General features: G+C 38.4%; 1 protein-coding gene and 1 non-coding gene across 5 annotated transcripts in view; one reads left to right on the top strand and one right to left on the bottom strand.

The window, feature by feature from the left end:
• The window catches only part of RAB3GAP1 (RAB3 GTPase activating protein catalytic subunit 1), a 1043110-nt gene that overhangs the window by 942767 nt on the left and 87565 nt on the right, over window positions 1–12778 (top strand). The gene's annotated exons all lie outside the window — the stretch shown is intronic.
• LOC126933319 (small nucleolar RNA U13) lies at window positions 3394–3494 on the bottom strand. The gene has a single exon (XR_007718554.1). It is a non-coding gene; the product is annotated as a small nucleolar RNA U13 (small nucleolar RNA).

The following is a 12778-nucleotide window of genomic DNA, read 5'->3' as shown; positions in this document are numbered from 1 at the left end:
CATTGTCAGATATTTAATAGTATCTTTGATATCTACCTGCTAGATGCCAGTAACGTTTTTCCAGTTGTGACAACCAAAATCGTATCCAGATATTGCCAAATGCCTGCTGAGGGACAAAATTGGCCCCAGCTGAGAACCATTGAATGGCTTTTTAGTAAATCCTGATGTTAATGTAAATTCTCCATCTTTGTTGTTTTCCCAAGATTTTAGATCTTTTGTGTTTCAATTATGAATTTTAGAATAGGCTTGCTTATTATTATAAAAAGGAGTATGATTATACTGAGACTGTAATTGGGATTGTGTTGAATTTGTAGATCACTTTGGAGACATTTTAACAGTCTTGAAACGTCCAATCATGAACATGGCACATCTCTCCATTTATTTAGGTCATCTTTAATTTTTCTCAGCAACATTTTGCAGTTTTGGTAGAGGTCTTGTATATCCTTTGTTAACTTTATTACTCAGCATTTTATGTTGTATGATGCAAAAATAAATGGAATTGTTTTTTAGTTTTGTTTTCCAGTTGTTCGTTGCTAGTACTTAGATACACAGTAAAATTTTGTATGTTAACTTTGTGTCATAATACCTGGCTAAACACACCTATTTTAAATCATAATCATTTAATTCTTCTGCATTTTTCTACAGTAATAGTTATGTTGCACACAAATAGGGTACAGTTTTACTTTCCAATTTTTATACCTTTATTACTATTATTGTACTATCCCAAACCTTCAGTAACATGTTGAGTAGAACTGCTGCAAGTAGACATCCTTGCCCTCGTTAAATTTGAGGTGGGGGAAATGTTCAGTGCTTCAAAACTTAGGTTAACTGTAGGTTTTTTAATAGGTGTCCAGAAGACTGAGTAAATTATTTTCTTAATTTGCTGAAAGTATTTTGTTTTTGTTGTAAATGAGTATTCAAGTTAGTAAAATCTTATTTAGCATCTATTGAGATAATCATATGGTTTTTCTTTTTTATTTTCTGAATATGGTAAATTATGTTGATTTAAAACAATTTTTTTGTTGTAAAATATAAGATTTACCATTTTAACCATTTTTAAGTGTAAAATTTAGTGGCATTTAGTACTTTCACATTATTGTGCAATCATTGCCACCATCCACATCCAGAACTTATTTCATCAGCACAAACAGAAACTACCCATTAAACAAGAACTCCTTGTTGCTTGGATTGCTTCTACCTTTTAGCCATTCTAAATAATGCTGCTATGAACATGAATGTACAAATATCTGTCAGGTTCCTGCTTTCAGTGCTTTTATGTTTATACCCAGAAGTGGAATTGCTGAATTATTTGATGATTCTATTTTTAACTTTCTGGGGAACTGCCGTACTTTTGGCTGGCTACAAATTTTGTTTTTGTTTTCCTGAAAGATTTTGCCATATTTTTGAAGGATAGTTTTGCTTAAGAGTGCTGGCTTGATGGTTATTTTTTCCACTTCTATAAAGATGTAGTTCCATTGTCTTCTGTTCTCTGTAGTTTCTAAGGAGAAGGTAGATATATTCATATTTTTGTTTGACTTTTTCTCTGGCTGCTTTTGAGATTCTTTTCTTTAAAAAAATTTTACTTAAGCCATCTGACTGTGATGTGCACAGATATGTTTTCTTTGTATTTTTGCTGCATAGGGTTTATATTGATATTGGATAAATTTTTGTTTTTCACCACATTGGGGGCGTGTTAGGTCATTATATCTTCAATTTTTTTTTTGCCCCATTCTCTACTCTTTTTCTGTGACTTAAGCTATACTTAACATTTGACTTGTTGATCCCGACCCCCAGGTAGGTCTCTGAGGTTCTGCTGTCAGTCTTTTTTCTCTCTGTTCTTTTTTTTTTTTTTTTTTTTTTTTTTTGAGACGGAGTCTCGCTCTGCCGCCCAGGCTGGAGTGCAGTGGCCGGATCTCAGCTCACTGCAAGCTCCGCCTCCCGGGTTCACGCCATTCTCCTGCCTCAGCCTCCCCAGTAGCTGGGATTACAGGCGCCCGCCACCTCGCCCGGCTAGTTTTTTGTATTTTTTAGTAGAGACGGGGTTTCACCGTGTCAGCCAGGATGGTCTCGATCTCCTGACCTTGTGATCCGCCCGTCTCGGCCTCCCAAAGTGCTGGGATTACAGGCTTGAGCCACCGCGCCCGGCCTCTCTCTGTTCTTTAGGTTGGATAGTTTATCTTGATTTCGAGTTCATTTATTCTTTCTTCTGTTGATTCCGACTTGCTGTTAAGCCTACCTGCTGTATTTTTCAATTCAGTTATACTTTTTAGGTCTAGAATTTTCATTTGATTCTTATGAGTAATTTTCAATTCTCTGAGATTCCTCATCTCTAAGTTTGTTTTGAAAATAGTTTCTGTAGTCCTTGAGTGTATTTATTATAGCTAGTCTAATGCAAGTTGCATGACTAGGTCTTTTTGGGGTTGGTTTCTGTTGACTGTTTTTTGTTTTTGTTTTTGTTTTTTTGTGTTTTTTTTGAATATAGGTCACATTTTGCTGTTTTTTTGTTTTTTTGGTTTTTTTTCTGAGGTGTTTTTATTTTGGTATGTTTATCCAGTAATTTTAAAGTTTCATGCTTACATTATGAAGTGTAGAGACGAAATGTAGTCTACATTTTATTTATAATGTAAGCATAAATTTTCATTCATAAACTTTCTAACATTTATGTTGTGTTCCTCTGAAGAGTTTTTTTTTTTTGGTTCTAGTGAGTGTTTTGCTTGGCTAGATTAAAACTGCATTCTCTTTTCAGTGATGGCAGCAGCTGAAATCTTTTCTTTCTAGCTCTTTCTTTGTCATTGTACCCTAGAATCTCCTCTGCACATGCATAGTTTAGCAGATAGCCAAGGTTTGGGACAGTTTATACATAAATTTTGGTGACTTAGCCCCTGTTGGCTTCTTCCTTTCCAGAATTTACACCTCAATGTTAGAACTGCCCTGTCAACCTCAAACATTGTCTGGTGTCACCTAAATTCGGTAGAGCTGTATCTTGCTGCTTCCCAAGTGGTACACAGATTAGAGCCCCCGTAGATCAGCAATTCTCAGTGTGTGATCTGAGGACCGTTGTCTCTGAGAGCTTTGCAAGGGGTGATCAGGGTCCCTGCCTTTTCCAGTTAGGTACGTGTGTACTTGAGGCCAAATTTTCTTCATGTACTTCAACTAGAACAATGGATTGCAGTGATTCATTGCAGAAGCAGATATGAGAGTACAGTTAACTTTTTAAAAACTATACATTAAACAGATTTGCAAAAAGGTAGAACAGGGCTACTCTTCTCATTAATATTTTTGTTTGTTCCAGAAAATGTCGTTACAACTTATATGTTAAGATATAAAAAGTTCATTGTTTGTAATGAATTAATAAATTGCAATTTTTTTCCTTTCAGTTTTTTTGTATTTTCATGTCAGATGGTAATGTACCGATGTTGTGACAATGTTTGAGGAAGGCACATCTCATGTGTGCATGAAAACTTAAATGTCCTGCTTTCGAACTATGAAAGGATCTCTTAAAATTTCTAATGCAGGATCTTCAGAAATTTATTTTTCTTTTTTTTTTTTTTTTTTTTTTTTTTGAGAGGGAGTCTCACTCTGTCACTAGGCTGGAGTGCAGTGGTGCAATCTCGGCTCACGGCAACCTTTGCCTCCCTGGTTCAAGTGATTCTCTTGCCTTGGTATCCTGAGTAGCTGGGACTATAGGTGCATGCCACCATGCCCAGCTAATTTTTTTTTTTTTGTATTTTTAGTAGAGACGAGGTTTCACCATGTTGGCCAGAATGGTCTCAATCTTTTGACCTTGTGATCTGCCTGCCTCAGCCTCCCAACGTGCTGGGATTACAGGCGTGAGCCACTGCACCTGGCCAGTAATTTTTAAGAGTGTAAGGGGGTCCTGAGTCCAGAAAGTTTGAGAATTGCTGTTAGACAAAAAGGTATAAACAAGTGCCTGTTGTCAGATACACTTTCTTTTTTTCATGGGTAAACTCTTCTCAGCTTCTGTCTGCATTTGGTCTCTCTCCAGAGCATTGAAAAATGGTGTTTTTGTCCTGATTTTATAGGAAAGTGTATCTGACCAAGTTGCTTCACCATTACCAGAACCCAAAGTGCTGGGAAATGATTTTAAAAGGGAAGGAAATGGCAATTATTGAGCACCAGGTATGGTATTGGTATCATGCACTATAGTTGGGACTGTGTCTGTTAATTTAATCCTTAAACAGATTTCAACAGTTAGTTATAACCCCATTTTATGGACAAGAAATAAGGCTTTGAGTGGTACTGTAATTTGCCCAGTGTCATTTTGCCAGTAGTTTTGGTGTAAACGGGATTAAAGTTAGGTGTTGCCTTCAAAACCCATGTTGGTTCTACTTTACTGTGTCCTTTTTGGTTTCAGCAATTTAAGCGTGAGTAAAATTACTTCGAATGAGTATTAAAATAGGTTTCTAAGGCAGATTTTGGGATTCTGTTGTCTGGGGCTTTATAAAATAGATAAAAATCTTGGTGGTATGAGTATGATCCTTCTTGAAGGCAAGGGAAATAAAGAAATGACCTTTTAAGTTCCTTTTAGCTTTGTAATTTTATGATTCTATTTAGCAAAAATTTTAAGTACTTTTAATGAAATGTTAAGTTTAGGTATGTCATAATCCAGTAATAGAACTGTTTAGTCAGTGACTGACTCGTATGTCCCTGAAAAATTCATGGAAGAAGAATTAACTTTAGAGTATTAATAGAAGAATAATGACTACAGTAATGTTGAAATGAGTTCACATTTTTCATACCCACTCAGTAGATTGGAATGGCATTTCAGTACTTTAAAGTTCATATGGCAAATTTAAGATGAATTTGAATTATACATTTTCTCAATTAGAAACTTTCCAAACTAAGTTATGACAATAAGTCAAATTTGGGACTTATATAAACTTTATATAAACAGTTTAGATTCCTTTATTTGCATTATCTCCAAACATTTCGGTGTTTTATGGAGTATTAATATGGGGGAGTGTATGTTTTCTCAAAGCTGAAGTTTTTTGAAACTATAGAAGGTTGAGGATCAGTCACTGATGAGAATGCAGTGTTTCTGAAATGAAGTAAATAAAAACAAAAGCAACATTGAGCTGCTCACAACCTTGTTGTAATGGGACATGTAAGATAAGGTTTGTAGTTTGTTTTTTTTCCCTCTTCATTTTTATTTTTCCTTTAAATTGTAACCATAGTGTCTATAGCTTCTTTGGATATTATGTAGAAGAAAAAAAGTTGGTGTTTTGTTATATCTCCGATTCATTCGAATTGGAAGTTTCGGGAGTTTTTTGCTGTTATTGTTGTCAACATTTTTATTATTGTAATATAAAAATAGGAGATATCTTTAAGAGGCAGAATAGCATACATAGGTGATGAAGAATATGCACTCTAAAGTTGTACAGCTTGTGTTGGAATCCGAATTCTGTTGCTCATTTGCTTTGTGGCATTGTGCTGTCTCAGTTACTGTTAGTCATTATTTATTTTTGTCTTTCTGTCTTAATTGCTGTTATTATTTTTGAGAGAGGGTCTTGCTGTTACCCAGGCTAGAGTGTGGTGGTACAATCTTGGCTCACTGGATGGAGCCTCAGCCTCCTGGACTCAGGTTATCCTTCTACCTCAGGCTCCTGAGTAGCTGGGACTACAGGTACATGCCACCATGCCCAGTAATTGGTTGAATTTTTTTTTTTCTGTAGAAACAATGTCTCACCATATTGCCCAGGCTACTCTTGAATTCCTGGACTCAAGTGATTCTCCTGCCTCAGCCTCCCAAAATGCTAGGATTACAGGTGTGATCCACTGAGCCTGGCCTCTTACAAGTATTTACTAGAGTCAGTAAAATGATATTTGCTTAAGTAGAGTAGAATATAAACATAGAATTATTTAACAATCTATTGCAATAAAAATGATTCATTGTTTCTTAGAGCACCTGGCAGCTAAAAGCATAGCACCTAGCTGGGGGAAAGCTTTATGTAATAGATTCTGGCTGAGAAAGCTCAAGTTTAATTCTGAGATAGATAAGAATAAAATATTTCTGTACACATTTTTAGTTCTATTATTTCCTAATTCTTTTGTATATTTTTAATGATTTACCATTTAGTTATAGCACGATAACTAAATGTGTGATAAATTATTCTCTCAGTGTGATAAGTGAAATTTTCAAAATACATTATGAATTTTACTTTGAACTTAAATTTGGTTTAAGATACATGCCACTAAAGGAAGTAGACTATAAAAATCTCTCTTAAAAAAAAAAAAGAGGCTGGGCGCTGTGGCTCACGGCTGTAATCCCATCACTTTGGGAGGCTGAGGCGGGCAGATCACCTGAGGTCAGGAGTTCAAGACCAGCCTGGCCAACGTGATGAAACCCTGTCTCTGCTAAAAATAAAAAAATTAGCTGGGTATGGTGGCAGACACCTGTAATCCCAGCTACTTGGGAGACTGAGGCAGAGAGTCGTTTGAACCGGGGAGGCAGAGGTTGCAGTGAGCTGAGATTGCGCCACTGTACTCCTGCCTGGGTGATAGAGTGAGACTCCATCTCAAAAAAAAAAAAAAAAAAAAAAGTCCATACTTATTTTAGACAGTGATGTAATGAAATTTCACTGTGATTCTAAACAACAAAACATCAGTCTCCTGTGAGAGCTTTTCATAAATTAATACTCATTTTCATTACATGACACCCTAACTTAAATTTTACCACTTGACTGGGTAGGGATCACATTTTGTTATAACAAATGCAACAAAAAAAGATTTTTCACAAAAAATTAACAAAGCCGTAATCATTTATAGGGGATTTTGGCAGTTACATCTCTATTGCGGTGACTCTTAACCTTTTTTATGGTCTGGCATACAGAGGGTGTAATTTGGTATCATTAGTAATAACAGTTAATTTGATAGTTCATTTATTACATACATGACACATTGCCTGGTGTATGCTTAGTACATGTTTGTTGATTGACTCCCCAGAATACACGAGTAACCCCTTGAACTCGGCATGTTCACTTTGTATAAGATATGCAGTGTAAACACACCACATTTACTTACCTGGGAATTTTGTTAAAATATGGTGATGGTGGCATTTTTAAAAGCATTATACAGAAGATGGAAAGTCTTCTGGTTGGTCTGGTACGTTTTAAAATAACTGTGGTTGAATTTTTCTGCATTTAGTTTTATAATTAACCATTTTCTGTACTTTTTTTCTTTATTTAGTAATTTTTCCCTTTAGGTTTTTGATTTAGTAAATTTGATTTTTCCATCTAATTAATTTTATATAAATTGGCAAGTTTTATGGATGAGTCATTTTCTAAAACTTTGTAAAAATGGTTGTTGAGAATTTCAGTTGCATTTTTCTATAGAACGGATATGTTTAAGATACGTTTACAGGGTAGCAAATAAAATATTAATTTTTTCTTTGTACTTCTGGGGCCATGTCATAAAAGACTGTTCATCCTCTCAACTACTTCTTTTTGTTCTTTTGTTTTATTCATTTTTTCATTCATTTATTTGTGGAGAGCCTACTGTGCAGTACGAATTATCCCCCTCACTTCCTGTTTATTAAAACAACGTTCTCCCCCTGCCCTCCCTCACCTCCAGATTGTTAAACCCTTTTCCCTTTACTCCACAGTCATTTTATCTCAGCTGTCATTCTTTCTGTGCCTCCCTCCAGGAAAGGAAAAAAAACTTTTTGTCTGAAGAATGGGAGCTTCTTTAAATTATCCATCACAGAGAGTCATTTAAAATGTGACAGCAGTCTCACTTCTCCTGAGCTGAATAATTACCTTGAAGCCACTTGCTACGTGGGTTGTTAATTGATGCCAAGTAGCCATACAATGCCATATGATGGATATTATAATTCATACCCTGTAGTTTAACAGTGTATAGGCAATCACTAATCAATATTATCTCTGTAAACCAATGAGAATTCCTGTCAAACAACTTTGTATCAGCCCACTCCTTGTTTCCTTTAAAAACCTGTTTGTAACAGAGGCAGACAGAGTACTCCCCAAGGCAGCTTGGAAATATGTCCTGGGCTGCAGTCCTCAACTTTGGCCCAAACAAATTCCCTCTGTTAATTTTGCCTCAGCTTCTTCTTTTAGGTCAACATGTGTAGCTAATGACTTGGAACTGTTCAGGCAGTTAGAGTTCAACCAGTTTAAAAGCAATATAGCTCATTGTGGATAGGACTTTACCATGGTATATAATGGGTGTTCTTTCTGTCTTTAGTTTTTAAAGTAGAAATGGGGTCCTGAAATGTTATCCAGACTGGTCTGAAACTCCTGGCCTATAAAGGGAATTCTTTTTTTTTTTTTTTTTTTTTTTTTTTGAGACAGAGTCTAGCTCTGTCTCCAGGCTGGAGTGTAGTGGTATGATCTCGGCTCACTGCAACCTCTGCCTCCTGGATTCAAGCAATTCTCCTGCTTCAGCCTCCCAAGTATCTGGGATTACAGGTGCCTGCCACCATGCCTGGCTAATTTTGTATTTTTACTAGAGACGGGCTTTCTCCATGTTGGTTAGGCTGGTCTCAAACTCTTGACCTTGTGATTTGCCCAAAGTGTTGGGATTACAAGCGTGAGCCATTGTGCCTGGCCTATAAAGGGAATTCTTAATCCAGAGTCTTGGGTCTCTTTGAATTGCATGCATTCTTCATTTTGAATGTGAATTTTCTTGGGAGATGGTCCACAACTTTTGTCAGATACTCAGAGGAGTCCATGACCCCAAAAAGGTTAAATAAAAGCTAATGTTTAAAAATATTTTGGTATATATTTATTTTAAAAATTAATATGTTTCATTTTGACAATATATATGCACAGGCTTACTTGAACATGTACTTTTGGGACAGTTTGTATGATAGAGACTACGGGTTTGTGTGGAAGTCACAGTTTACTCACATACAGATCTGATAGTTTTTAAGTTGGTGAAATTTGTCCTTGATACCCTTCTACCTTCTTACCCATTTTCATAATCCTAGTATCCTGGCCTTGAGGTCCAGAGCCTCATTTTACTGGCCCTTAAATGCTCCAAAATTACCCACTTTTTTCCTTTGCTTCCAGTCTCTACCCCCATCTTCATCCCGTGTCCAAAGTACCATGCTAATCCTAATCAGTGGGAAGCAGTTTTATTAATTTATTTAAAATATTTGAATGGATGAATAAAATATTTGAATATTTGAATGGATTAGTTTGGTTTCGTACTTTACTAAAATATTCAGAGAAACTTCTTTTAGGCTCCTATCTTTGAATTCCTTTCTGTTGTGGGTGCAAGTGGCTGGGGCTGGTGTTGCAGGTAGTAACATAATTTACCAAAACAGTCGTAGGTTTTTTTAAAAAAAGGAAGGTTTATTAGAGAAAGTATGAAGATACAAAGATACGTTGCAAGGGTGCAAGGTGCAGCACAGCAGAGAAGGGGCTGTCTGTAAAGAGGAAGGGGCTGGAGGGGGCTAAGTGCAGGATGAGGTTATGTTCCTGGGGCTACGTGCTCACCTTCCTTATTGTTGCTTACCTATCAGGATTCCGCATTCCCCCCCAGCAGAACAACAATGACAAGTCTCTGACATTGGGGGTGGAGGTCTCATCTCCCAACCGCATCCTGCTAACCGTGGGTATGGCACTGGCCCTGCCGATGGCTGTTGGTCTGTCAGGAGACTCTATGGGTCATTGTCCTGGATTGTGGGACTTAGGATATTGCATTGGATCTTTTTTTCTTTCTTTCTTTCTTTTTTTTTTTTTAGATGAGTCTCGCTTTATCGCCCAGGCTGAAATCTGGTAGCATGATCTTGGCCCATTGCAACCTCCACCTCTAGGGTTCAAGCAATTCTCATGCTTCAGCCTCCCAAGTAGCTGTGACCACAGGTGCACATCACCATGCCTGGCTACTTTTTTGTATTAGTAGAGATGGGGTTTCACCATGTTGACCAGGCTAGTCTCAAACTCCTGACCTCAAGTGATCCTCCTACCTCAGCCTCCCAAAGTGCTGGGATTATAGGCATGAGCCACGGTGCTCAGCCAGATATTGGATCTTGTTGGAGGCAGGGCTTATCAGAGAAGGGGAGCACGTTAAGACATAACTAGCATTCAACTGAATCCAGGGAAGATTCATAAAGGTAGCAGGCATCTTTGGGGAGAGACTGATATCCCGTTTGCAGTGTCATTTGTAGGTGAAACTGTAGAATTCTAGAAGAGAAAGTTTTGTTTTTTAAGCCAGGTATCAAAAAGGGAAAAAACCTTTTGCAATGTGTCTTTTTGTCCTTATTGGAAGCCCATTTGGGTAACCTGGAAGTCAAACTTGATGAAAAAGTGTTTGAATTTAATTAGACGCAACATAGGGAACGAATTTTAGAGAGACTATTATGCTTTAATTACATACAATATTCTTTTTATAAATTTCCTGTCACGATTTTCTTGTGACTTACGTAGACCATCTATTATATGCTTGGACTTTTTTTGACTTGTCCTGAACATCCCTTATTTTTAAACAACCAGTTATTTTACTTTAAGACAAGAAATTACCATACAAGATTCTTTCTCATATAAAATACTTTTTTATAACCTTCCTTACCAACAATACCTCTTTACCATTATAACCTTTAATTAGGCAGAAATTATTTTTCTTCTGTTAGTGAGTTATGGTTTGTATTACCTATTGCTGTGTGAGCCTGTGAAGGGGAGCAGATAGGGAAGTTGTCTACATACTGTAGAAGTTATCCCCTTTCAAGAGATTGCCCAGTTAGGTTTCCTGCTAGGGTCTATCTGAGTAAGTGTGGGCTATCTTTAAGCCCAGGGGTAGGACTATCTAGGTTGAAGTTATTGGTTAAAGATTTAGGTAGCTTTCCCGGGAGAAATAGGGCTATTAGAGGGAAAGATTAATTCAGAGATTGGGTAAATATTAAGCAGACACCCATCTTGGAAAGTATATTTTTGCCCCAAAGGGGTGTGGAATATTTAGACATTACCCAAGACTGGTGGGAGAATGGTAATTGGTCCCTCAAGTAATATAAAGGGGTGTGATTTTTTTCTTTTGGATGGAGAGAGGGAGTGCATTTGCCCCCATTACCCAACAGAATTTGGAGGAATGTTGCTCAGGAAAGGAGATTAGTACAGAGTAGGCAGCTCTTGAACCCAAGAGGGAAATTTATAATTTCATTTGCATCCTACAGAGTTACCCTTGGCTTTGTTTTGTTGATGCCAATGTCTGATTTGGAAGCCAGGTAGAGCAGAGAGACCCCTCAGCTCAAGGCCATAAGTGTTTGGGATTGTCCTGGGGGCCCTTTGGCCCTCAGGCAGTTCTGTTTTTAATGACTGAGCATGTGACAGAGGGACAAACTGTACAGGGTTCTTTCCCATGTATCTCATTGGGGCAGTTTGCCTTCTAGTGGCCTGGCCTTCTGCACCGGTGGCAGTTACCTGGAGGAGTGTCCTTAGGGAAACCTGGAGGAGGCTGGGGGCTTATAAAGCAGCCAGCAATTGAGCCTGACTCGTGTTCCTGTGTTTTTCTTTCTCTTTAGCCCTGTCCTCCTCATTCTACTCTCAGTTATAAAAGACTGAGGAAGTTAATTTGAGAATTTCTTGCATAGCAGTCATGCTAAAAGAAAATTAGACATTTCTTTTTGAGAGTCTGAGGGTTAAATTTATCCCAGTGCTTTAAAATATAGTACAGGGGTGAGTGTGAGGGAACTGAGGGGCTTTGTCCCATGATGGGACTGTAAAAAATGTCTGCTGGGGATGCAAACTGCAGTTTCTCCCAGGGCATCCCACCAAGGGATAAGGGATCCACTCACATTGCTGAGGGACTTCTCGATGCACTTTCCAAAGGGGCATTCCACCTACTGGCAAGGATCTCCTGGCACTAGGGCCTTACACTGGATGAACACTAGGTGAGAGACCCCAGGTTAGTCTAGGTACAAATTGCGCTGGGTGCTCAATCCAGGTAGGAGGGGAAAGGGTTGAGAGAAGACTCACTGTCCTGGTGCTGTTTGGGATTACCTGGCTTAAGATGTCTAGAGCAGGAGGATTGGCTGCCTTATGTGGGAGAGTGAGAAAGAGGATATCTGAGTTCCGCCAAATGTGTATAGGTTAGCCCTGGTCGAGCTTCTGCCGCCAGTTATGCCGAACTTAGGGTTTGGGGACTTTTGACCAGAAAGGATAGGCTCTCTCCTATCCTTTCTGGGTAAGGCAGCCAAATCTGTTCAGGCCCTAGCCTTCAGGCTACACCAGGGAGTGGCCCTGGCCACCTGTCGTTCATTGCCGGAGGAATACTAGACTTTGTCTGCCAGCAGACTAAAAAGGAAAGCAAACTTTGAATTCTTACCCGATTGGGTAGCGAGTCAGACATCTTTTTACTGGCCCTGGCCAGGAACCTTCAGTTGTCTCCAGGCTTGGGCACTGTCCATCAAGATACTGGAGTTGGAGGAGAGGAAATGCAGACAGTAAGAGAGAGCTCCCCAAGCAGTCCCCAAGCACTCCCCAGAAGGGCCACCAAAATGTTGCAGGTGCCACTGGCTGGGGCCAGTGTCTTGGACAGTAAAGGATTTACCAAGACAGTTGTAGGTAAAGACAGGCAGATTTAGAGAAAGTACGTAGATATATTTAGAGGAAGTATGTATTAGAGAAAGTATGAAGATATGATACTGGCAGCACAGCAGAGAAGGGGCTGTCTACTAAGGGGCAGGAGCTGGAGGGAAGTTTTTGTTTTGTTTTTGTTTTTGTTTTGTTTTTGTGAGACAGAGTCTTGCTTTGTCGCCCAGGCTGGAGTGCAGTGGCGTGATGTCCACTCACTGCAAGCTCCG

The sequence above is a fragment of the Macaca thibetana genome, chromosome 12 (genome assembly GCF_024542745.1).
Source record: "Macaca thibetana thibetana isolate TM-01 chromosome 12, ASM2454274v1, whole genome shotgun sequence".
Taxonomy (NCBI): domain Eukaryota; kingdom Metazoa; phylum Chordata; class Mammalia; order Primates; family Cercopithecidae; genus Macaca; species Macaca thibetana.
This window is presented reverse-complemented; position numbering and strand designations above follow the sequence as displayed.